At 40.3% G+C, this 27,775-nt stretch overlaps 1 long non-coding RNA gene across 1 annotated transcript in view; it reads right to left on the bottom strand.

The window, feature by feature from the left end:
* The window catches only part of LOC109319535, a 23,177-nt gene extending 3,123 nt beyond the window's left edge, over positions 1–20,054 (bottom strand). Inside the window, exons 1-2 of the long non-coding RNA XR_002103535.1 lie at positions 19,932–20,054; positions 18,408–18,559 (exon numbers count right to left, since the gene is read on the bottom strand). This is a non-coding gene — a long non-coding RNA (uncharacterized LOC109319535). The remainder of the gene's footprint in view (positions 1–18,407; positions 18,560–19,931) is intronic.
* Between the last annotated feature and the right edge of the window lie 7,721 nt (positions 20,055–27,775).

Below are 27,775 nucleotides of genomic sequence, written 5' to 3'. Positions count from 1 at the left end.
ATTCAGACCTTTTTATTGGTTCCCTGATTCAATTCAGATTTGGAGATTCAGCCACCGAATTGGGACAAATCTCCTCCTAATCGAATCAGTATCCAAAGCTTCGCACTTTGTCTTTTCAGATTGGATATTGAGCTGCCTGGGGAGAGACTGTCTCCCTGAAGCTCAATTCCTGCCAGACCTGTGCCCAAAGTCATGTCATTCTGTTATATACCCAATGTTACCAATGGCAAGTGCTATCTTTTGTTTTTAAGACTCTGTGGTGCTATCTGCTAGGCTTCAGTTTTACAACAAAGTTAATAAAAGTGCAGTCTGTTACAGTACAAGATGATAAAGCGGGTTGGAAAATTACCTATTTCCACATAAAGAAATTTGGGATATTTTCTTTCAAAAATAGAACACCAAAAATATTCATTTTTAGCCAACTGAACAACAATAATTTGGGGCTACAAACTAAAAAACTCTGAGATTTGATTGCTAAAAGCCAAAACAATTATTTTCATTTTCAAGTTTTTCTTTTTTCTTCCCTATTTATTTATTTAGGGCAAAATTGAATGGTTTTGGTGACTTTTTTTTTCCCCTTAAGCTTTTCCCCCCCACACATACATACATTTTCCAATTTTTAAAAGCACCAGCATATGTATACATAAGTATAGTATTATATATAATGCTATATATAGTATAACTATTAATAGTATATATGATATAAAATGAATAATATATATTGAGAAAGAGTTTATTCTGTAGCCCTTTGAACAATTTTACCAGCAAGATTTCTTTGACACTATTATGGTTAAGAATTTAGGTACATATTTCCAAAAAGTAAAGTCTTTGTTATTGAACAGTATAGCTTCATGTTCTTTCTGTTTTTATTTCTTGTTACACTATAACATTTTGAAAGTAGCATTTTACCATGAGTATTTTAGATATTAATTGTGTCTCCTTTTCTGAGTATAAGACAAATTATGTTATCTCAGGACTTTGTCATAACAGTTATTTAATGCTGATATTTTTAAGTTGTGATCCCTATGTACATTTTTATTCCTATAATTTAAAATGATATCTAGAATATTAATTATAACATTGAATTATTTCTCATCCCTATATTGGTAAATAATAGGGCTGTGTGAGGCTTTGGACAGAGGTTCAGATCCAGGGGTCCAAAGCAGCATGTCTGGGTCAAAGCACTGGCCTCGTTAGGCTTCCAAAAGCAGGTTGGAGCTTCTGAAGTGCTTCAGAGCTACCTCGGAAATCCGGCCATAGGTTATAATGGGGAATCAATGAAATATCTGTAACTTTGTTGGTTTTGTCCAATCGGATCACTGCCATCTGAAGTGGCCAGATCTGAAGCTGGATTGGATCTCTGCCGACTTACACAGGCCTAGTAAATAATGACAGAGCAGTCAACAGAGAAGTCTGTGCAGCACTTGGTAACTTAGCCATATTCAAACAAATTATGCTTAATTAATCATTAATTAATAAAGTTAGATGCAAATTCATACACCTAGGAACAAAGAATGAAGGCCATACCAACAGGATGAGGAACCAGTCCTGAAATTCAGTGATTCTGAGAAGGATTTAGAGGTCATAGCAGACAAGCAGCTGAACATGAGTTTCCCATGTGAGGCTATGGCCAAATAGGTTAATGTAATCCCTTGATGTATAAATGCATCTATATGTAGCACTGCTGAAATTGATGCTAGAATACTGCGTACAGTTCTGGTGCCAACATTTTTATAAAGATGTTGAAACTTGGAGACACACTGCAGTAAAGTACTACCGACATCATCTGGGACAGGAGAAAATACATTATAATGATAGACTTAAAAAGTTCCCCCTGCTTAGTGTTTTAAAAAAAAGATTGAGAAGTGACCTAAATATAGGGCACCTATACACATGCATTGAGGCTACTCCTATGCACTGTAATTACAGTGTGTCAGAGCAGCCTTGATTAATCAAGTGTGCTGGATTGAGCCTGTTGGAGCATGGAAATTACCAGCTTCACATGTATTAATATCCCTGTGCTGAAAAATGGCAGTTGTGGGCACTTTAACTAAAGTTTGTTCAACAAGCTTTAGTTAAAGCTCCCCTCCCACCGTTTTTCAGCACAGAAACACCGATACATTTGATGCTCCAAGCCCTTTAAATAAAGTGGCTCTCATAGACACCCCTCCCCCCACCCCTCCTGCCTCCCAGAGCATGTGTATAAATGCCCACGGTGTCCAAGATCCTTTCCAGGTAGCAAGTACTATGTTCTACATAACTCCTTAATTTATGCCTTAGATAAAAGCAACACAAAATTCAGTGGTTGGACATGAAAGGCAGAAAAATTCAAATTAGAAATTAACCCCAAACTTGACCAGTCAGGGTAATTAATCACTGCATCAAGCCACCAAATAAAGTGTTGGATTTTCCATGTCTTGATGTCTTCAAACTGAAACTGAATGCCTTTCTGGAAGATAAGCATTAGTCAAAGACAAGCAACTAGGTAAATGGATGAATCTCCTGGCAAGTCAAATAAGACAGTTCAGCGGTTCTTTTGGGCCTTCAATTCCATGAATTGATGACTTCAAAGGAAAATTTTATAGATGTGGATAGACCAGACTGAGGAGTGTACTGGACCAGAAAACAGGAGATCTGGGTTCCATTCTCAGCTCTTATTCTTAAGACTCTGTGCTCCTACTTCCCTCATCTACAAAACAGGGGTAATGGTACTTACCTCCTTTGTAAAGCATTTTGAAATCTAGAGATAACAAGCACATTTCTGCTGCATTTTGGTCATATAGTCCCATGTGTGAATGCTCAGTATTATTTTATTAGAGATGTACAAAGTTTCCATAGTTTCATAGTTTCATGGTTGGTAGGGTCAGAAGGGACCTGAGGAGATCATCAGGTCTGACCCCCTGCCATGGCAGGAAAAAGTACTGGGGTCAAAGGACCCCAGCAAGGTGTTCATCTAGCCTCCTCTTAAAGACCCCCAGGGTAGGAGCCAGCACTACTTCTCTTAGAAATTGGTTCCAGATCCTAGCCACCCTGACAGTGAAGTAGCACCTCCTGATGTCTAGTCTGAATCTACCCTCTGCCAGCTTGTGACCATTATTTCTAGTCACTCCTGGGAGTGCTCGGGGGAACAGGGACTCCCCCAATGCCTGATGGTCCCCTCTGACTAGTTTGTAAATGGCCAGTAGATCCCTCCCTTCTCTTGTGGAGGCTGAGCAGGTTCAGGTCCCGTAGCCTCTCATAGGGCCTGCCCTGCTGCCTCCTGATCATGCAAGTGGCCCTCCTCTGGACTCTCTCCATGTTGTCCACATCCCTCTTGAAGTGCGGCACCCAGAACTGGACGCAGTACTCTAACTGCAGCTTGACCAGTGTCGCATAGAAGGGGAGGATCACCTCCTTGGACCTGCTTGAGATGCATCTGTGGATACATGACAAGGTATGGTTGGCCTTCCTGACTGCATCCCCACACTGCTGGCCCATGTTCATCTTGGCATCAATAGTGACTCCAAGATCCTTTTCTGCCTCTGCACTGACGAGAAGGGAGTTCCCCAGCCTGTTGGTATGGTGCTGGTTCTTCCTCCCCAGATGCATCACCTTGTACTTGTCAGTGTTGAATCCCATCCTGTTCTCATCCACCCACCCCTGTAACCTGTCTAGGTTTGATTGCAGCCTATTCCTCCCTTCGAGCATGCCCACATCCCCCCACATCTTAGTGCCATCAGCAAATTTGAACAGGGTGCTTTTTACCCCCTTGTCCAAGTCACTGATGAAGATGTTGAACAGTACAAGCCCAGGACCGAGCTCTGGGGGACCCCACTGCCCACATCCCTCCAGGTAAAAAATGACCCATCCACCACCACTCTCTGGGTGCGGCCCTCCAGCCAGTTGGCAATCCATTTGACTGTGGAGGTGTCAACACCACAGTCCCCTAGTTTTTTAATGAGAATGGGGTGAGAGACAGCGTTGAAGGCCTTCCTAAAGTCCAGAAAGACTATGTTCACTGCTGCCCCTGCATCTAAGGATTTTGTGACCTGGACATAGAAGGTTGGTCTGAACTCATGTTGGTTGCCCCTAAGCATAACCTCCCATCCTGGCTCCTCATGGACATGCACCAGGATAATTCTCTCAAAAAGCTTATCCCAGGATCGAGGTAAGACTGACTGGCCTATAGTTTCCTGGGTCCTCCTTCCTCCCTTTTTTGAAAATGGGAACCACGTTGTCTCTCTCCCAGTCCTCTTGCATGACACCAGAGCACCACGAGTGCTTGTAAAGCCATGCCAGGGGTCCCACAATGACCTCAGCTAATTCCCTCAGCACTCTGGGGTGGAGATCGTCCAGACCAGCTGATTTAAATATGTCCAGTCCCTCCAGAAGTTCCCTGACTAGATCCTCACTGACGCTTGGCCTAGGTGCGCCTCCCCTGGGGCCTGAGGGGGGCCCAGTGGGGGTGCTGATCCGGTCCCTGCTCAGGAAAATGGAGGCAAAGAAATTGTTAAATAGGTTAGCTTTGTCGTCTGGTATGACAACCAGATTTCCTAGTGTGTCTTGCAGGGGCCCCATGTTACCCGGTACCTTCTTTTTGCCCCCTATGTATTTAAAAAAGAACTTCTTGTTGTCCATGATTTGGGTAGCTAGTCCCAGTTCCACCTCCCCCTTGGCCTTCCTGACTGCCCCCCTGCATCCCCGAGCAACCGCAGTATAATCCTCCCTAGTGATGGCCCCTCCCTTCCATTGGGTGCACACCTCCCTTTTAGCTAAGAGACATTCCCGGATGCTTTTGGTGAGCCATGGGGGCTTTTGCACCCTCCTGTCTCCTTTGATCCATGTTGGGATTACCTCCTAAAGTAGTTTGAATGTTTCTGTGTGAAAGCTGATTTGCTTGTTCTGATGTTTAGAAAGGTCCTTTTCAGTTCTGGAATGGTTTAAAGGTGAAGACAGAAGTGACTATTTTTGCCTAATGTGGCTTCTGAAAGCACTGTACAGTCATGACCAAACGCAAGTGCACAGCTGCAGAGTGCTTTAAAATAGTCCCATCCTGTGACAGTCTGAACCCTCACTGCAGATGAAAATGCTCCAAAATGGAACACCTTCAGTAACTTGTGTCTGAGCACACTCGGAGCAGGGCTGGGCTGACGCAGCTCAACCCCACTCCTAGCTCAGTCTTTAGAATGGGAGGGGGGAAGGGAGCAGAAGGAGTTTGGTGTGAGGTTTTTTTCAGATGGCACTGGAGGGTGGGGCAGGTAGCTTGGAGCCCCTTCCCTAAGGGATCTAATCTCCTTCCCCCCCCCCAAGACCAGCTGGGCAACCCCCCTCCCTTTCCCCCTTCCCATTTTGAAAACAGCACTGGGGCTGGGAGTGGGTAGGGGCATTGATAGGAAAGCTATTCTAAATAGCATCTTGATTCCCCAACCTCTAAAACCCAACAGCAAATGTCTGTTGGGTCCAGGGGATTGTTGTAACCCATGGTGCTTCCTGCAAAGTGCCATGAGCTAAAACAGGGAGCTGCTCTTCTATCTGTGCCTTAAATAATATATTTTCTCTTAGGTCAGCTCTTACCATGAACCCTAAAATAAGATTTGGGTTTGATGGGTTGATAACTGTTTCTATCAATTCACACCTGTTTGTTGGAATAAAAGGTTGAACTAGGCTTCGATTGTGATTCAAGGACAGAACTCAGATCTCAGGGTAACCAATTTCCCATTCTCATATTAGGCTACTTTTATTGCATGAGCCAAAATATAAAAAGAAGAAGGAGTTCCTCCTGACTAGGGAACTATCAGAAGGAGCAAATCAGAATCTGCTATACAGATACAAAAATGAGGCCTCACTTCTTTTGCATTTATTAAAGAACTCTCATCTCAGGGAATTTTTCTCCTTTAAAACTAGCCTACAATTATGACTTATCATCTTATAAAATAACATTGAGACTATTTCCTGTAACTGTGGGAGTTACATTAGATAGGAATGTCTGCCAGACTGAGACAAAAACGGGTTAGAAGAAAATGATGTTTGTCTGAATTTTCCAGCTGTTTCAGGGTGTTCAGCTGAAATGTACCTTCCCTCTCCGGGTGGGATTATCAAAGGCATGTAAGTGACTAAGAAGTACATGTCCAACACTTTCAAGCAAGAACAAACCATTATTGCTAACCTTGGTCAAGGTCCCCCTCACCTCACCCCCCTTGACTGCTTGAGACAGACACAGCCAGTCAGGGTCTCTGAAGAAATAATGTAATATGTGATTTCCTCTGTGCAACTTATATTGATGAACCAGGTTAAAATTCTGAATGCATAATAAAAAGCATGAGCTGCAGCCACGTCCAGAGAGCGAAGAAACCCAACAAAACCCTAAAACCTCCACCATTTGTACACATGGACCACTGCTGGTTTGTGGATGTATTTTGAACTTAACATTCAATAACTGTTGTTGAAGACAGAAAAAAAAGTAATATCATATAAAATAAACAAAAGAGAAAATATGTGCTGAGGCTGCAAATGCCAAGTTTGTACATTAAAGATTTGTCCTCCCCTTGGTCAAACTAGAGACAAGATAATCTTAGCTGTAATGATTTTGAGTGCTGCTAGAAAAGTATCTTTGAAAAAGAAATACCAAACTCACATGGAACTTTATACTGGTGGAACATGCAGCCTTTAACCTTTCATTAACAAATATTAGGCATTGTTAGACTATTCAGTTCACAAAGAAACATTTAACCAAATAATCTACTCTTCTTCCAGATGGCTTAAACTGCTACAGTTTTATAGTGCCTACTTTAGCTGGAACTGTTCCCTTCAGCTGTAAAAGCAAATATGCAACATGGAAAAATGGTATCATTTTATCAAAACAGACAGAACTATTCCAGCTGCTGATATTAAGGTAAAAATAGCAGGGTTAAATGTTAAAGAACCTCCAAGTGGACATTTATAACTACAAAGACCAAGCTAGACCAATCACACTGGAAAACAGTTCTTAGAAAAAGGTCCTCAATTTACTTCTAAGTAGAATATTTATTTTTCCCTATTGCTGATGATTAAATGCAGTGGAAACTGTTTCCCTTGATAACAAATGCATAAGTAATGTGTGGTGCTTCCTGCCTCAGCATCTTTGTAACTCACAAAAGTTTCCATGGCCAGATTTTAATGCTCAGAGTGCTAATAATGTTGGCTAGTCAGCCTTCCTACTGTTCAGAATATTTCACTCCTGTGGCTCCCTGGCCTGTTTTGAGAAATCACTGTTGAGGTTAGTGAACTTTTCAATGTGTTGGTATTTAAACTGTGGTCAGGCAGTAAAAAAAAATAGTTCATAAAAATATACTCCTCATTAATACCACTGTTTGCATGGCCATGTGCACTGGGATGAACTGATTTTGAAATGTCCACATAAAAATGAAAGTCCTTTTGACTTTTAACGTATCTTGAAAAATATAGTGCATTAAATGAAAAGATGCTTAAAACAATGCTGGGGTTTTGTTCCAGAGAAACATTTGGGCACTTTCACTGGGAAAGGAGGTTAAAAGGTTGTCAATGCTTTCTCCAGGGGCTCCGTCTGACAGTGAACATGTGTTTCCTCCCTTTAATCGGCTCGCCAGTAGCCAGAAAGCTGCTTGTTTTCTGCAGAGGTTGTCAAAAATGATTTCAGTCTGGAGACGATGAATGATAAAAGAGGTTTTCAAACACAGTTTTGCACTGTAGCATTTGCAGTCCCAGAGAGGATGGATTGTATTACAATCTCAGTGCAAAGGGCCATGTTCCTGTAGCAAGAAAACAGTGCCTCGTTCAACCTGTTTGATGCTTCCAGTTATCTTTCAAAGTTGCAAAATAGAAGCTGAACCACAATTGAAATAAAAAAAAGAAAATCATTCTAGAGGTGTGTTCTACTTCACTTATCAATTAAGTGATTTATTATTTAGTAAAACTGTTATCTTGGTATAATTGCCAGAAGTTGGGTTTTCTACAAGGGCTGATGGTATATTTTTTCTTCCTCCTTGCATATTTTATACAAGGCCCAAAGCTGTGCCCTCTGAAACTCTCTTAAGGAAAATGGGATCCACAGTTAGAATGCCTGATCTTGTAACATGCTGAATAGCTTCAGCTCTTGTTGGAGTCTCTCTCTTATGTGGAAACTGGCTCAGATTAGTTATATACCTATACTCAGAAAACTAGTTATTTATTTTTGGGAAATGAGTGGGAACACCAGGAGGTTCTACCTACTAAAAAGGTTTTCCTTACACAGAACAGTGCCAAACCCAGAAGCCAAGCATCCATTTGTCAAAAGACAATAGAGCAGATTGAAACATCAGTTGTGCTGTCAATATTACTAACTCTATACCCTAAAATATTGTGGTATCTTTGTTGTGACAGGCAGAGACCTTATAGCATGGTTTTTCTACTTGTTTTCTAATTTTTTAACTCTTTTTGCCCACCACCAATTAGGGTGCAAGATAATTATTATCCTCACTCTCCTGCATTTATTGACCTTGGGTAATTTTGGACCATGTGGCAGGAATTCCCATTCCAAAATCTACTTTCCTCTGCCCAGCAGTTAATTTTGCCACAAACCCCCACATCAGTTCTGCCTCCCCAACTCCACTTCTAACACTCCTGTCCACCCCCTGATCCCTCCCTATTTCTATGCATCACATCACATCTGCCCTGCCCCCTCAGTTTACTCCATTCTCATCTCTGCTTCTCCTTATGTCTTTCTTTTTTTTTTACCTGTTTGCTTTCTCCTGGCCTGTGCAGGCTAAGGGGCAAGGAAGTGAGGTGAGGTGCAGGTGAGAAAAAGGGGTGGGACAAAGGAGTCACTCCTGGTGCTCATAACAGGGTATGCAAGCCACCCAAGCTGTTAGGCTCTTTCTGCTCCCTCCCTCAGGAATAGTGCTAGGCTCTAAAAATAAGGAAAAAAAGGTCAGCCTGTGTCCTGCAACAGTCCTGGTTATCTTCTCAACTCCAGGAGGTAAGTATGTAAGTTAGACAGCCAACGGAATGGGAGGGTATCCCCAGGTCGGGCTGAAGTTTACTAGAGGGCTGGAAAATCTAGCTTCATCAGAAACTGATTCTAGCTCCAGCTGTAATTCAGCTGCTCATATAAAAAATCAGGACAGTTAGCAATTCTTCAATGGGCTGGACTAATTTCAGACTTACATTGCTCCAACTGGTTACAAACAGACATTATTTTTGATGTGGGATTAACTGACCTGAGATGTGTTGGTAGATCCAGAAGTTGCCCAGTGCTGTTGCCCCTGCTGTTCCCAAGGCAAGATCAGGGGTCTGATCTTGTGAGAACTGCCCCAGGTGCCTGACCCCAGCTCAGGGGACACTATCAGTTTCCCGGTGTGAAGTGGGTGCTCCAGAAACATATGTCTGCAGTGGCTGGAGAGCACAGGCAGCCCTGGGCTGCAGGGATTGCATTAGAAGTGAACGGACATCCTCTGCATTAAGACACAACAAACTGTTCCCAGAAATCATCACACAAACATTTTGAGGCCTTTGGGGTGCAACAAGGGGTGAAGATGTATATTCATTTGCAATCTCTGTGGACACAAAGATATTTCTGGCCTAACGAGCAATGTCTGTTTGCAGACCCCGAGACCAGCAAATACTTTTGAGGGAAGGCTAGGGAATGCAGGTCAAACAATTTAAGAAAAATTTGGATTTGAAGTATTGAATACATTTGGTTGTTTAATGTCACTTTTTGTATCTACCTATCCATCTATTTATCTTTCTTAAGAAAGAAAATGGTAGGCAATTCCTGGTCTGCCATTCTTTTCAATTTTCCCCTTTCAGTTACATTGTGCTGCTGCTAACAGAAACTTCCTGTTTAGTTCCTACATTAAAAGGAAGTGCATAAACAGAGTGTCCTAGCAGTGAGCAAATGTTAAGCTAGAAGGTTTTGATTATAATCTTTCGAATCTTTTACATAGAAGAGATTTCATTCTTTTTTTTCTTCTGCTAGGCACAATCAAATTCTGTAACATTTCTTGAATGGTGATTTGTATTCTATTCTTTATTATTTTTGACAATATTTTAAATAGTTTGAGTTTAATTTTCTGCCAGCAAAGGCAGGCTGTCAGGCATCAACCCTGTCCTGTAGAACCAAACTTTTAATATACACTCAAAGCATATATAGAAAACTTGAATACAGAACTGGACAACATCTGTTTTCATCTGATTCTAATTACCATTTAAGCTGCATAATGATGTCACAGAAAGCCCCCTCCATGTGTGTGATCAGCATGGAGATTGTCTCCCTGAGTTACAAAAGAGCTTTTGAACAGGTGCACAGAGAATTTGATAATATGCTCTAACCAGTCTTTAAAAAACCAAATAATAGATAGCACACATGTACAAGAAGTTCCCATTATCCCCATAAAATGTCTATGTCTCATTACTTTTAATTAATGTTTGGATAGTACTTTGAAAATATAGATCACTATATCAGTGCAGAATATGACCATGACCTTTGCTTGCTTAAACTCTGCACTTGCAAATGTAAAAGAGAGAGAAAGAGGGACATAGACAACAATGTAAAGTTTGAACTACTACTCTTCCTTATATTGAAATATTTGGCTAATGTCATAGAGATTTGGCTAAGTGGGTTCAATCAACTGTTTTCAGTCTATTATAGTTCATAATCCCTATTCAAGATGAAGTGCACTGCAGCCTAATGAATGTGGTAATGGAATCCTTGTGTATGTTTTTCCACAGCGGGGTGCAGATTAGCATAAGTGTCATATTCTGTTGGCATGCCTGCTATTATATCTGAGGCGTTGCACACACTGGGAATTTTTCAACTGGATAATAATAAGATGAATATGGTATACGCATGCACATAAAACACAACACTTTTAGAAAGTGAACTATTAATAAATCTCACCTGGCAAGGCATTATGATAGATTAACTTTGCATTTTGGCTTTAAAATGCAATATTTAAGCCAAGTGTATGTTAACATGAGTACAAAGGAATTAGATTAAATTTCATGCCCAGTTTTAAAGAATGTTGTCATTTAGGCAGCAGATTCTGTAGATCCTATTGTGCCACAGTAAGTTCAAAGCCAAGCTCAGACGTCACACTTTGTCAAAGTTGATTGTTCTAGCTCTGAGAGATGCCACATAGATAAAGGAAATCTTCTTGGTTATATAACATCATAGTGTACCTTTCTTTCTTAGATGATCATATTATGACTGCCAAAAAATACATTATATATATATATATCTTTATTTCAATGATGCTGTGTTTTACCTGCTGAACAGTTCCTCATTTGAAAGAACATCACAGTTTTATAAAACCTGGCTCAAAAGTAAGTTCATTTTTTAACAGAAAAAGGTAACAAAAAGGCAATCCATTATATCTTGTGTCCCTGAGTAAAGCACTATATGGATTTCTGTTTGCATTATGACACTATGAATTTAACTTTTATTTGAGTTGAAACATGCATCTTTAATTAACTTAGGGGTTTTATTTTTAATATGGATAGAGAAACTCCTTATGAATTTCTTTGCACATCACATGAGAGAGACAGTGCAGCTTATGATTAGTCCCAGAATTTACTACTTGATTATGGAAAGTGCAGGCCTGAGAAATTCATACCACTTAAAAAGTGGTTTAGTGTGACTAATCAAAGAGGTTTTCCTGGCACACAGGAGGTATCAATATATATAGACTAGTGTAGAAAAGCGTATCTTTATGCTTTTAAGCATGGCAGTGTGGTAACAGCTTAAGCATATTAATCAGTCCAAGGTAAGTGCTACTTCTGTATCATATTTTAATCTGATTCTTTCTGCTATATTAAAAAAATAATATCTGTGGCTGAAATAACATTTAGAAAAGGAATTGTTTGCCCAGTGAATGAGACAATCAAACTAGTCATTTAGACTTGCGGATTAACTATGAATCTCATTTACCTTTATTATCGGTACATTTCTGTCTAATCATCATAACTCAAGCTATTTAAACGTCACTGAAAAAATATCCAGCAATAGAACATTGTTAATATTTGTTTGTTCTGTATTTAGTCTAGAGTAATTTTCCTTTAAAAAGATTTGTCTCATAGTGTGTCTCTATTCTGACACATGGTTTTTAAGTACAAAACTATTTCAGATACAATTTGGTTGCAAGTCTTTACCACTTTCTGAAGTTGTGAAAGCCAAATGACCTTTTCAAAACTCAAAGAAACCTGTGTCTCACCCGTGTGCCTACATATTAACAAGAATCGGTTTTCTAACACCTCAACAAAGCTCGTTAAAAAAAAAAGAGTCCCATAAACTGTTAAAAGAATGTAAATTGTTGTTTCCACTGAAGTTCAAGCACCCTTAACAATCATGTTGCCCATTTCCTTGAATGTGGTATAAAGAGGCTGGGTGGCAAATGTATTTAAGACTCTGAGGAAAGGGGCTGTTAAGTCGACCTTAGTAACTTAACTGAAACAGTATACGTGTAAATCCATTGCAAATCCCTGGCCTTTTACAACTTCTGTCCCAATGGAAATCAGATCACAGAACTGTTTACAAGAGACTACGATTCATTTGGCCATGACAGCAGGCCCCAGTATTATTTGAAATTTTAGTAACCTAAGCTTAAACAAATATTCTAAAAACAAAATAATAAGGATTAGGTAATAATTACGAGCTAATTCCTTGTGATATTTCATATTTGGAATAGATGAACTATTTCACTGTAAATGTCAGCTTTTGGCACTTTTGCAATCAGTTGTAATTTTATTGTTTAAAGAAATGTCAACATTTCTTTTTTCTTTATTCTGAGCTTTAGATGTCCTGAATTGTAATATTTTAAACTGTTGGAAATAGTGTCATAAAAATACTTTACTGCATTGTTTAATGTATGAGCTAATTCTTAGTTAGTGGTCAATTTTTGCCATTTTTCTAGTGAGAGAGGAGGGGGAAAAACCTGGTCACATTCAGTTAAAATCCCCTGCACTGAAATAAATCTATCTGAACTGAAGGAAAGGGGAATAATTTAAAGTGAAAGTTTCAGTGCTTTGAGCAACATTCTTGGCATTGTGAACAAATATTATGTTTTAATCAGCACTTCAATTAATCTTCCCCAAATAATATTTTATGAGCATGTGTTTGGAAATAGTTATATTGAACTCATATAAAGTTTTTTTCCCTCCCTCAAATCACTTTGAAATATTTACTGCAAACAGATGTAACTGTACTGTTAAATTGAAGAATTAAAGCTCTTTTTTGAGGAAATCTTTATTCTAATCATAATAATCGTGAGTTAGAGGATGTATACAGAGGCAGGCAGGCAGAGATAGGGCATAAGTCTGTTTGTGCACATTTTGAATAGTCCAAGGGCTGTTTGAAATGAAATTTGGCTTTGACACTTCTTGCTGTGTTCATACATGCCTTTTCCTTTCCTTGTTGGTACTATGTCCTGGTTGGTTACTAGGAAACCAGTCTTGATCCAACCCAAAGTGACACCCGTCCACTGACAGCCCTGAATGAAATGCAGATGCCTTTTCCCCTTATTTTCTTCTTTCTGGCTGCTCAAAATAAACTCTTTGTCTAGTGTAGTAAGATACAGAAATGTGTTATTGAAAAATGCAGTTGTTGTTTATAGGTGATATAAAATTGTGTTACTTAGCAGCAGCCTGTTGAGTGGACAGCTATCCTATAAATTGCTTGATCTGTTCCTAAAGTTTTGCTGAGTTTTAAGTGATGTAGACTGGGCTCCTATGAAGTCTCTCCCACAGCTGTGACTGGGACTATGGCACTATGGTACTGTGACCAGAGCATGTTTATTGACTGAGGCCCACCTATTTGCTTAGGAAGCTTGGGAGGCATCGTTACAAGGGCTATGTGATGCTTTGGTCACTGATTCAATTTGGCAGAGATTCAGCACAATTCTGTGGCTGAATCGCCGAATCCGAATCGAATCAGGACACCCTTTAATTTCTCCGAATTGGTTCAGAGAGATTTGGAAAGATTCAGCAATTTGGACATAGACACGGCTTTAAATGTTTTTTCTACATACCTCAAGGTAGCAGGTGGCTTGTGAACGCTGCAATGCTGGGGCAAATGGAACATCCCACAGGAGTGCAAGGTGGGGCCCTCCACGTGCTCAGCAGTGAACCTGGAAGTGGAGCAGAAGTACTGCTGAGATGCTGAGGCACGTAGAGCATCGCACAGGAGCATGGTGGGGGGCTCCCCAGCGTACTCAGCAGCAGACCTGGAAGTAGAGCAGAAGCACTTCTGGTCCACTTCCGAGTCTGCTGGGGAGTGCAGGGTGGGTGCCCCCCACCCCACCAGCTCAGCAACTAGTGCCTCCTGGGTTTGGGGGGGAATCTAGGGCCCCCTGTGGCCAATCACTGAGCCAGGGAGGTATGTTGGAGGGGAGCCGACATGCTCCCTGGCGGACCCAGAAGTGGACCAGAAGTAGTTCTGGTCACTTCCGGGTTCATCACTGAGCATGTGGGGCCCCCCCCGTAGGACTCCTGTGGGACACTCCATCTGCCCCAGCATTGCAGTGTTCATGAGCCATACCTGATACCTCAAGGTATGTAGAAAAAACATTTAAAGCTGCATCTATGGCTGAATCGCTGATCCTCTGAATCGGCATCGAATCTTCAGAATCAGGGACAGTGATCCAAATCAAGGAATCGAATCACTGTCCCTGATTTGGGCCAAATCTGAATCCAAATCGAACAGGGCCCATTTCACACACCCTTAATTGTTACCTACCTATTAGGGCACTGGAAGTTTGTCCTTGGCTCTGGCATGTGTCTGCCAGGCAAGTAACTCCTACACTCTCTGGGTCTCAGCTTCCCTATTTGTCAGCTAGGGGTTAAATGAAAGCTCCTTTGTGACGTGTTTGGGATCTGAAACCCAGAGATGTAACAAGAAGGTTCTTGCATCCTGGGTTGTGGTGGTGGCAACAGGTGCAGGGATGGTACTAGCAGTGGTGGTGGCTCTGTCCTTGCATCCTCTGAAGTCTATGTAAGCTGTTCCGAGGAAAGAGAGCACACTTCTCCTGGAGCAACAGAAATCAAAAGGAAGTGAGTTGTTCCTTATCCTTTGTGGTACCTGGCAAGTCTGTGCTCTAGTTCAAAGAAAGCAGGATTTGAAGCCATAGTCATTGGATAGCCCTTTGATTTTGTAATATTTAGTTCAGACTAAGAATAAGTATTATGGCTAAATGAACCCAGCCTACAGAATTTTGTATTTATGGCTGAAGATAAAAATATGTTTATAACATGCTACCAAAACCTCAGCAGAGTGGTTTGCCAGGTAAACCATATTTCCATTCTGGAAGTGCTTTGATTCTCTTAGCTTGTGAGGCTGGACTATCTAAATCATTCCAATGCAAAATTATGTTCTTCAGGTGGTGAATAGACTTCCCACTAGATCACAGAGTTGCTGCCAGTCTTTTCAGTCACCTGTGCCAGTTTACTAGACTAAGGACTTGATCCACTTTCATGGGTTTACAGATGAAACCACATTGATTTAAATGGAACTACACCAGATTTGCATAGGTATGCTTGAGGGGAAAATCAGGCCAAAGGTCTCAATTCTGAGGTCAATGGATTCTTCATCTTAAAACTAAGCAGGTGCTGAATCAATATCAGCATGTTGCAGGATCAAGTCCTAAGGCCTTAAAGGGCTGGACTCGATGATCCTCCAGGGTCCCTTCCAGCCCAAATGTCTATGAAATCTGTGAAACTAGATTGGCCAGTTCTTTGCATCTGCTGGTCATCATGCATGCCCTAACCCATGATAGAGCTCAACCTTAGTAGCCCCAGACTTAACTGCTAAGATGCATGCTACTCTTTGGGGCATAGGAAGGAAGGAATCCTCACCTGAGGCCATAGAGTAATTTCATAGATCCTATTCTGTCCTAAAATTGGCATAGCCTCTAAGATGACTAGAGTGAAATGAGTGATAGGTATTTCCAGTAGTTAATCCATATCCCTAAATCCTGGCTACCTGGCAGCAGCCTGCACTCTGTTGCATGCAAGGGTATACAGGCACCTACACAGTTTCCCCCTCATTCAAAAAAATGTTTTCCTCCCTAAGCTGTGGAACCATGGGAATTTATAATACCCCCTTTGCTTCGATAATGTGGACATAAATCCCAAACAGTGACTATTTAGCATTTTTCCCTAGCATCGGCTAAATAATAGTGACACTATCTCTGCTGTCATTATGCCTCACTAATTTTAGCTCAGATGTACTTTTTATTTCTTCAGGAGAGCCGTAAAACCTTCTTCCAGCTTCACATTTTATTCCTCTTTGAAGCCCAAACAAATTAGCAAAGTTGAGAACTTTATTTTCAGAGTTCATTAAGCCCTTAACAGTAAATCCTTTTCTCACGTTCCAGATGTTGTGGTTTTCTTGACCTCGATTTATATTTCCCTGTGATGTGAACAAGCCAACATCTTATTCTGGCCTTGCCAATTTTTTTGAGAGCCAGGCAAGGTTAAACATAACTAGGCTACTAGAACACTTGGGGATAGTCAGAGAAACAGGAGACTAACATCATTATACTGGTATGATACTTAATTTCCAGTTATTACGCAGTGCCTCAACTTCTTAGAACACTGATCTCAGATGAGCTGTTTTATGAATTAAGCGCATTTTATAATATATTTTTCATCAAATTCCTTTTCATCTGAGTATTTTTATGTGTTTCAGGTAGAATTCACCTCCAAATAAGTATTATAAAATGTAGCCCTGGAATAGATTAAGTTGTCTGGGGAACGTTTCTGTGGCTGTACAGTATATTTCTTTTAGGCTTCATCTCTGCAAACAATTTTGCACATGCTTAACTTTCCACAGTTGAGTAACCTTATTGATTTCATGGGTGTTAATCACATGTATAAAGTTAAGCACATGAACATATCTATTCTCTTTCAGCCAATGGTGAATCATGGTGAGAATAATTTATGAGTTTTATCCCTGTCAAGTGTTATTTTTTGAAGACAAGCACCTGCAGGCCTTTTAGGAGGTGTTACTCCTGCTGTTACTGGCATTTTAATAAATACAGAAATAAATGCTCCCCACCAAATTGTCTAATGTCAACACTTACCTCATCGTAAAGGAGTGAGTCAGTTTTAATAGAATTTATAGCATGTGCTATACCTACAGCCTCCTAACCTGAAGCGCATCCAGTTTTGTATCCATTTTTACTATTTTCTTTGAAACCATAGTAACTATCAGACTCTGTTCATAAATATTACAATGAATATTTGTCTTCCTGCACTTTCACAGAGAAGCACAAATGAAAAATGGATCAAAGATACCAGTTCATAAAAATCCTATGTAGTAAATCAGCCTGCCTCCCACATACCCATGCACACTTATTCTTACCCACATACAGGCAAATATTTTATGGCAGGGTAAGACATTTAAATAAATATAGTAATATACAGTAATGCTGATACAGGAGAATTCCCTTATTAGGCAATTTCCTGTCTTAAGAGACCACCTCAAGGTGTTGCCAAGTATACCAACCATCTTCATTAAGCCACTGATTTTTGTTGGTCCTGAAACTGGTTATCAAAGACAGGTTTCATTTGGCAGAATAGGATTATGGCCCTGATATTAAAAGACAGGTCAATCAGACCTCCAGTTCTGCACACAGTGTAATTCATGTAGGAAAAGCAGGGCCATATGAAGCCTATGCATTACTGAAAAGTGTAAGTGGAACTTATCTGATGTATAGGTCCTTGTCCTTGTCCTCTGTATCTGGAGAAATTTTACTCATAGAGAAGTGCAAGAGTATTTATTTATTTTTATTCATGCAATTTATGTGCTATCCTTCCCAACAAATGAGGCAGCTTACATTAAGAAGAAAGAATAACTTTTTAAAATAGGAGAGTGACAAGAGAACAAACTAACTTAAAAAGAAACTGAAATATTAACATAAAATGAAGACCCCCCTAAATAATATTTCAGCCTATATTTGTTTGCCAAATGCTTACCCAAACAGGAAGGTCTTATAGTCCCTTCTGAAAGATGTTGGCATCTAAAACATCTTATCATTGGGTCTAAAGTGAAATTGAGATTCTAATCATTTATATCTTCCATATCTATAGGCACAAAATAGGTCTCTCATAAAAATCAGACCATGGATTTAATCTGTTGGTTATACTATTTATAGCAATGCTAGGTAAAAACTGAAAAAGTCCTAAACCAATGTTTCAGGTGAGATGTTCTTGAGGGTAGGACTTGAATTTCATTCCCAAGTGGTAAAATTAAGAAATTCATTTGTGACAGAGCGGTCAGGAACGGAATTTTTCTTTTTCCCTTGGCCCAAGTGATTAGCAAATAGGCAAGGTTAAAAAATGTCAAAGGTCTGGATTGTATTTGGATAAACCCCAAAGGGTTTGCCAGTTTACCAGAAATGTCCAAATTCCTCCAGACTGCAGAATTAAGCTGAAAAACATACCCAGCGAGCAGGCTCTGTTGTGAGAATTCCAGTATTCTTGCTCATAGTTGAACCACAAAGCACTACAGAGCAATTTTGATTGATTGATTGATTGATTGATTGATTGATTGATTGAAGTATTTTGCCCGTCTATTTTCCTTCCCACTCAGAATCTAGAAATGAAGAGAAACACAAAATTGAAAAGCCTTGGGGAAGTGTTCATTTGAGCTCTTCCAAATTTATCCAATGCTCTTCCAAGCAAGGCCACATTCTGCCTTTAGTTGCCCCAATGTAAATTTACAGTAAGTCCAATGATTTTATCATGTTTTCTTCATTTATTCAGCCTAACATTGGTGCCCCGTGCACCAAGCTAAGTCCAGAATAAATCCAGTGAAATTCTACCAAAGTAAAACACATGTAAGCAGTATTAGCAGCCCCAGGTCTTCTGAAATGCCTGGGTCATGAGCTCAAAAATCATAACTGCAGCTTTAAAAGCATGTTGTAAAAGTTTGGGGCTCTTTATGTTTGTTTTGTTGTTTCTGAGCCTCCTGGTCTTAATTAGGTCACATTTTCAGTTTTTGTCTACAAGGATGATGGCTAGAAGCATACCTTAAAAAAAAAAAAAAAAAGCAACAGATATTCTCTTTTTTCATCACACAACCAGAATTTTAATTGATGTACAAATTATTGTAAGACTTATGATAAAATTGTGAGCATTGACAGCACTGTCAATGAGAAGTCCATTGTATTTTATTCCACTTTTAAACTAGTTTTTTTAGCACTGTAAGTGACAACTGAATCAGGCCTATTGTCTTCAGGATGTAACTGGGAGTAGAATATGGCCTGTACAGTTCATTTCAGTCACTGATGAGCCTGAGTGGAGCTCATGCCAGCTACTTGTTAACAGAGCCCATTGCTGTGCTACTTGAAGAGAGAGCTTCATTATTATTTTTTTTAAATAGGTTGCTAGCTCTTGCTGCAAAGAAAGCCTTCAAAATATCAAGTGGGAAAAAATAAATCAGTGGTGTCAAAAGCAAAACAGGGGGATTGGACTCCCTTTCTGTAGGAAAAACTGGAGTTGAGGATGGTGAACCTTAAGAACTCTCTCGCGATCCCCCACCCTCTTTACACTCATACGCCTGCACATACATACATTTTTTGAGTGAAACGTGTCAGGGTGTTTCCCAAAACGCCTTTAGGCTAGTCTTTGCAGGGAGCTGTGATATGAATTGGTTTCAACTGAGGCAAGGAAGAAGTGGCAATAAAATAGTTCTCAAGCCCCTCCCTGAGCTAAGGTTGAGAGGGAAGACACAGTTCATGAAACCATTTTTGGTAGTCTAGTTTTTGGGGCCCAAGACAGCCTGGCCTTTCCTGGAGCTGTGCCAGGAATTCCCCCTGAACTTAATGCTAGAGGTAGGAGACCTGCTGCTGAATAGTCCTGAAGGATTGCCAGTGAAAAAGAGGCATCCCTAGATAGCTAGAATATGAAGTAAAAATGTCTTTAATTTCTTTTCAGCAAGTTTATAGTATGGCAGCTCTACTTACTGGTAGAGCTGGCAGGAAATAACCAACTATTTTCTTTGTAGGGATTCTTTCTTTAAAATATTTTTTCCTGTGGGAATACAAATGCAGTAGGTTTTCTCCTGTATTTTCATCAGTTTCTGAAACAGAATCGGAAAACTTCTACTGAAAACCAAAAATAAATAAATACATACATTGGGGGGAAAAAAGTGACCAAAACCCAAAATACTTCACTGAGAATGTTTCTAGTCTGCTTTTGGTTAAAAAGGGGGGAAATATCCAGTGTGAAAATATTCTGCAAAGATCTCTATTTTGGTCAAAAGCCTTTTTTTTTCTGTCAAAAAAAATGTCAACAGTCTCCACCTTTTCAGAGGTGCCGAGTTCCTGTAGTTCATTTTGAAATGAATAAGGAGCTATAAATGTTTGGCACCTATGAAAATCGGGCCCGTGAAACCCAAAGCAAAGCTACCCAAAACTTAGCTGCACTTATATTGCCCAGATGAGGTAAAGAATTAAAGAATGTATCAACTTCAAGTCTCACTCCCCCATCCCCCAGTGCAATAAAAGCACAAAAGGCAAGCACATTCCTCTTCCTCTGTTATGCTATAGTACCCTCCATGCTTTTTTTTACGCAGCGGTACATCTAGGCACTCCCTATAGGATGGCTTTGAAGACTTTGAAGGGGGGGTGAAAAACTGATCGCCTTTGGCCACTCCATGGCATGCTGTGCTGTAGGAGTTCAGCCTGAGTAGCACTATACAGACATTAGAGTGGGGTCTCTTGTTCCACTTGCATTATTAAGAGTTATCTTTGAGCTGTTGAGCCTTTTACACCACGCATAATTGGGAAGGTGTGGGGGCAGGGAAAACTTTGCCCACCTGTGAACATTTCAGGGCAGGCTAAGCCAGTAGGAGGGAGGGAGAAAGAGGGCTTCATTGTGTCCAGACGCAGAACTTCCTCCTATGGTAGGAGGCGTTGCTTGGCTCGAAAGGGCCACACAGAGCGTGGATCTTAGTGACAGGGAACTGCATGTAGGATTTGGAGAAGTGAGTAGCAGAGAGGGGGTGGGGAGGGGCTGGGAAGGAGCATGAGTCCTAGATGGAGAGAGGTGGCTGTGAGGAAAAAGGTGAGAAAAGAACCCAGGAAGGAAAAAGAGAGAGGGAGATTTTATGGGGATGGGGGAGAGTTATCCTCCCCTCCCTACCCTCACCAAATTCCCATGGGCACAACTTGATCGGGAAGAGTTTTTGCCAAACGTGATGAACAGGCAGAAGAATGGGAATAAAGAAACAGGAGGAATGGGTGTAAAGAAAGCAAGCTAAGACAATCCAGCCTGCAGGCAGCGGCAGCAGCTCTTGTCACTGACAGCCAGGAGGGGAGTCCCTTCAGAAGGACTGATTTAGGCATGAGGAAATGACAAGAGCCATAAGCAAAAGGAGGAAAAACGGAGGGATTGGGGGGAGGGGGATAACATGAGGGACAAAAGCCAAGAGCAGAAGTTTGCATTTATTTTGAGATTAAAAAATATTTCTGGATTGGCCGGGTCTTCAAATGTTTTTTCCAGGGAGTTCCTGATCCTCATGCCTGCTTCAGCTGGAGATTCAAACTGGCAGCAAACTCAGTTCTTCCTTTACCATCTCTTCACCCTTTCTCTCTGCCCCTCCCCCACAGCATGCTGAAACAGCCATGTCTTTGCCTAGAGCTTCACTGACCCCATTTGAGCCTAAACAGCTTCCCACCCACTCCTCCCAAGGCATTAAAGTATTTATTTAGGTGAGGCCCAGCCCCCCAGACTGCGCCTCTAGATAAAGGCCTTCTCAACCCTAGGAATATTTCAGTCCTTTATCACATGCACATCACTGGGGGAAACTGGCCATAGAAGCTGCTTTTGGATGCATGGTTTTGACAAGAAGCTATACATCAAGATGCAAGACATGGTTTTGCTTACAGGCTGCAAAGACACAATACAAGCACTGTGAATGCAGGATTCACTTCAGGGTGGTTACAGCGTCCCGTGGCATGCCTGAGAACAAGTTTTGTAGCCGCAACTGGAGGAAGCAGTCAATGTTCACGGAGTGTCAGATAATCCACTGTGACACATGATCCAAAAACATAAGGTTGACGAATATTCCTGGCACTGTGTTCCAGTGTTGAGAGCAGATTATGCATTTGAAAAATGTTTGATGTTCTTTCAACACTGAAAAAGCCATTTTGGATAACAGATAGCTCTGAAGATATTTTAAATAATCATTTTTACCACTGGGGTTTATCAGTGCAGTGTTTTGAAAAGCAACACAGAAGGCGGGAGACTCTCTAAGGACCCAGTTCTGATTTCACTTATACCTATTTTTATCCAGAATTACTCCATTAAGACACATGGAATTTACTCCTGAATTAAGTTGAGGTAACTGAGAACTGAATTTAACAACTTTAAAAGTTTTTTTTAACAAGTTGAACTATTTTCACTGCTCAGCTGTTGCTATAACAAGAGAAGTTTTGCACATTTGGGGCTAGATCATCAGTAGATCAGTGTTATTTTCTGAAGTCGGGAGTTCTGCATATAAAGCTCAACTAAGGATCTGCCACTTTTGGTTTGCCCAAGGAAAATTTAATAGCACAGGGGTTGCCAACCTGTAGTACGGGCAGCCTCTGTGTGTGGCACTTGGCAAACAGGGGAGGAGGCAGGCAGCACAGCGGTGGATTGGCTAAGGAGCTCAGGGCAGGGAACTGAAAACCGAGTAGCTGATCAGGCAGGAGAAGGCATCAGAGTGGCAATCGGGGAGAGTGTGGGGCTAATTTGTGGCATGTCTGCCATAAAGGTTGACCCCCACTGAACTAGCAGATGGGCCTCATCTTGCAAATCCTTACTTGGAAATAAACTTTATCCTGTAAGCAGTTTCATGCAAGTCAGGAATACTGTCCATGTCAGAACTGTTCACTTGAGTAGCAGGATTATTCTTAGTGTGAATGAGTGAAACACCTTTAGTGTTATTGGACTTTTAAATCTGTGATAAATAGAAGCCATATGCACTGCACTGGGAAACAGTGACTCCATAAACACAAATCCAGTCAGGAAATTGGGAGCCAACGAAGGGCAGCTCTGGGATTGTATTTACCAGGTTTCCAACACTGCATTAGGACTTGAAGCGTCTGTGCCCCTGAAAAGCTAAGACAACATGAACATTTTTTCCTTTCAGCCAATTGCATTTCCTACTGAAGGCTGCACTCTGCTTTTCCTGCCCTGCTGGCAGTGAAAATGTGCCAATCTCATTCTCAAGGCATGGTTCCTGTTGTGGGATCAAATGTTAGGATTTTAAAAGCTAAAGTTTGATGTGGATGAACAACTGCCTATAAAACATATTAAGCTCTTACTCTGTAATGTATTTAATTTCACACTGACTGATGGTATTGCCTCTGAATGGATTGCGGCAGGGGGCTGCTATTGTCCTGCTAAACCACGCTGGTTAAATAATACTTTGGAGTCTAAAGCTTCTCCAGGAGCATTTCATATTAGCTAACATATGAAATGAATACCTAGCTGTTTTGCAAGTACTTTGACTTGGTTAAAAATAAATACATGTTGAATTGGTTTACAGTGCAGCAGCCTCTTGCACCTCAGGGCTGGGGTTTTGCCTCCAGTAAAATTTCTGCTGCCCCTTGTCAATTCACAAAAGGACACACTGACCCAGATCCTGTGTGATGCTGAATGGTTTCACCGACCTTAGAGGGATCTGAGTTCTTTGCACCTCATAGTACATACTGAGCACCTCCCAGGACTTCCATTTAAGCTTACTACTTGCAGGTGCTTGAGTATAGTTGCTTGATGTCAAGTCTACCCCCGTGTCCAAAAGGTCAGATACTTGAGCACTGCTTAGTGTAAGATATGATAACATTTCCTGTGACATTCACGGGGCTCAATTACTTGTTTCTGTTTTCCTTTTTCCTTTTGGAACTCCTTACAGCTTGAAGATATTTTCTTCGGAAAATAATTCCTCACTCAGGGCCTCCTTTTCCTGTCTCTTGCATGGGAATAAGTCAGAAGTTACTCCAGTGGAATTATACCTCTATGAGGAAGAGCAGGCTCAACTGCCCCAACTAGGCGGAGCAATTTCTCCAGAGTTAGCAGTTTCCATCTAAGTGTAGAGGTTTATGAATTTCTCCCCCCTTTGCATGATGTAACTAAAAGTAAAAAATGATTTCTCAAGTCCATGCAATTAAACACAGAATTCCATGCTCTTTTGAGGACATAAGTTTAAGACATATAGTCTATAAAACAGTTATCACTTGTGGCTAGGAGTTTGCTCACCTGCTATGTGCTAAAATACAAGCTCACCTTATTAATGATAAGCTTTGCATATTTTCTGAAGCATGTATCAATAAAAATTCAAAGACTTTTTTTTTGTTACTATGTTTAAGAAAAAGTTAAGGAGGTATTAAAGCTTTACCAGTCTATTTTTTTTTCCCTTCAAACCGCAGCAGAGCCAGAAAAGAATGCTGGAAGTCATCGGAGGCATGGTTGGGATAGAGAGTGTTAATTCTTCCATATCTAAGCCTCTTTGTCGAAATTCCTTTTGTCTCTTGCACCAAGTCATTAAACACTAATCCCATCACTCTTCCTAATCCGCTGCAGTGGAGCCAGAGTTCAGTTTCCGAAACTGTCTTTGTTGCTTTCCTAATAGACAGCTTGCTCTGGATTTCAGTTGGTTCAGTCACATTTACAGCTTCCCATTGCAGTTCTTTAATGAAGTGCCATTAATGAATCTTTTCCTCCTTCATGCAGTGTGCTCGGGCATCAATTGGTTTAGTGTTAAGTAGGGTAAGGTGCCTAGTCATCTTAGAAGCCTTTGCGAAATATGACTGTCAAAGGCAAAACCTAGGAAACAAGGCCATTGAAGAACATAACCACTGAAGTACTCATTTAATTACTAAGGATTTACAAAAGAAAATCTGCTCTTTGTGGCTGACAAAAGACAACAAACTAAGAAAAGATAGTAAAGGTTTCCCCTCCCAAATCCTAGCAGAGGAAACATGGCTGAGCAAAGCCATCAGAGCATGTTGTAAACTCTTTCTGACTTGCTATCTAAGCATTACCTTTCTAAATATTAGGGATTCCACTTGTTGAAACAGACTTCTAGTCTTGACAGAAGATGTAGACAAGCTAGTTTAATAAATTCTTCATGGGTAAAAAGTAAAGCATCAATCTATTTCCCCTGTGCTTTGAAACAAAGGATTCTTCACAATGAAAGGGGAGTATGACTTGGGGGTTGTTATTTTTTTATATATAAAATTGTTTTCATGTGCTGTAGTTGGTATTTTGAACAGAGTAAATTTCAGTCCAGGACAGTAAATGAGAAATCATTGCTTAAATATTGTTTCTTACTGATCACACTGATACTAAATATTCTCAGTATTGAATTTGTTTGGTACGTGTTTGAAAAGCAAATTATCCCAAGTAAAATCTATTTTGCACATATTCGTATGGGTGAAAAAAGTTTATTTAGAAAGCACACTCGCTAAAATATATCAGTTTAAATGAAAGCTGGTCTCAGTAAGTTCAGTGTAGCTAATATGTCTGGAAATCTCTTCTTCCAGGCTGATCCAAAACCCATTGAAATCCACAAAAAGATCTTTCCATTGACTTCACTGGACTTTGGGTTGGATCCCAACTCCCAGGTTCTCAGTAGACCACAAAATATGAAATAAGTAAAGCAGAACTAGAAAAACTATTTTAGTCAGCAGAAGTGCTTTTTGTGTATATTATCTATGCTAGGCATTAACTCTTTTCCTGTGTTGAATTATCTAACTGCCAGCAAATTCATGATGATAAACCACAACTGATTGTTCAGAACACTTCCCATAGATTTTATTTTATTAACTTTCTACACCACATAAATGAGATCCATGTTTTATTATTGAATATTTTAATTGCTCTGGCAACATTAGCATCACAATGCCCCCAAACACGGTACTCAGAGTAAGGATGCTTTTTTAAAGGCATTGTCTGTTGGCAACTAACAAATCAACAAATCCGTATTTTTATTATTTCTTCTATTTTTTTTTTAGACAAAATATTCTTGCAGGTGACATCCCAACTTCATTTTTATCAGCCATTATAATTCTATTTTCTTCCTTCATTTTCACCAGCTCAGATAACTCACTTTAAATAATAATAATAAAAAAATCTTTCAACTCCCCAGTGGAAACAAATCAGATACTTTTACAAACTGAATAAATCAGGACAATGCAACTCATCTCCAAACAAAACCACAGTGTTCTTTGTAGATTAAAAAAAAAAAGCAACTGCATTTTGGCACATAGGCGTTATTTTCAAATTCCAATGCATATCTACTGTTGGCAATAAAAGTTACACTTGCATGTTGTTAAAATTTGTTCATATGCTTCAGTGCTTCTACTTTTCATGTAACTGACTTGCCAAGTCTCTCTCTTCAGGGAATTGAACAGCTTTTACATGCAATGAGGAAAAATTTCCTGTGCAAGTCACTTAAAAAAAGAAAAGAAAAGAAAAGGAAACTTGTGCTGGTTTAGTTTATAGGATACATTGGAATGGTACTAAACCCAGCAGCATCACCAGCTGAGTGCCAGCTGTCTTCAGGAGCTCCAGCCCTTTAAACTCAGTACTCCCTGAAGTTTCTCTGCCCATGGTGAATTAGATCACTATGGCTACATCCTGGCAGAATTTTTAATTTAATCCCTCTCTTCCTTTCCATTTCCTACCTACTACTTTTTTTCCACTCTCGTTTTCCCTCCTCAGACTCTGCAACCCTGTCGTTCAAACACAGCAGAGGTTTTAAATGGATCCAAGTAACTTCAAGAGGCTGTGTATCTTTAACCATGTGTCCTAATGGTTTAATGATCATTAAAGAGGCCTATCTGGGACCAACCAGAAAAACCCAAGGAATCCTAGTTAAGAGAGACATAGCTTTCTCTATACCAGACATTATACTAAGGGCAATAAACAGATCTTTTATTAGTGACATACATGTAGCTCAGGGCTTGCTGCCAGCCTTCTTTCTGCATAGGTCAATAGAAAGCATACTTTGCTTGGTAGTGTGCCATTTTGAGACTAGATTCCTCTCCTGTTTACATGAATGGCAACATTCCCTTGGATTTCAGTAGTACTGGACCTTACAAAATGTAGTCAGGCAACCCCTCCAGGAAGAGAGTGGTCACATCTTGGTGTAGTTTACTAATCCACTGCATGCGTATGAGAGGAACAGCTGTCTGTCTGTCTATCCTCCACACACACAATTAATCAGGGCTCGGCGTACACTGAATGCTCTCACTTCAAGGGCATCTTATGCTCTACAGTAGAAAAAAAAGCACAGGAAGCTTCGTAGTTTCCCTGTCTGATAGCTTATTAAAAGACAGAAGAAACCCAAGGCACATTTTGATAAGCATGGAAGAAATGAAGTAAATATTTTCTGAAACACATAAAATGTCAACTATAAAATACTGTATAATTGTCTGCTTTTGGCACCTTTCTTGATTTAAGGAGGAGTCATTGATATGTCTCCTGGGGTAGAGTTCAGGTTCGCTTTTGATTTTATTGTGATATTCTATATTTGAACTTCTGTTCAGCAACTGTGGAATTGTCTAAATATTTATTTGCCTTTCCACAGGTGGGCTTTTTTAATACTTTAAAATGCCTAAATATTTTGTTTTTAGTCTCTAGCTGTCATTTGTATGCACAGATTCTCACTTCAATATTTAATAGCAATTTTCAGTAAAAGTTTTTCCTTGCATATTTCCATGATGGTTTAAAGTTTTAAAGAACCATATAGAAATACCAAGTCCTGCACCCATTAGAGTCAATGGCAAAACACTGTAGATCAAGGCTTCTTGTGTTT

The sequence above is a fragment of the Crocodylus porosus genome, unplaced genomic scaffold (assembly GCF_001723895.1).
Source record: "Crocodylus porosus isolate Cpor-Errol unplaced genomic scaffold, CroPor_comp1, whole genome shotgun sequence".
NCBI classification, from domain to species: Eukaryota; Metazoa; Chordata; order Crocodylia; family Crocodylidae; genus Crocodylus; species Crocodylus porosus.
Note: the sequence above shows the minus strand (reverse complement) of the source record. Positions and strands in the feature narration are given on the sequence as shown.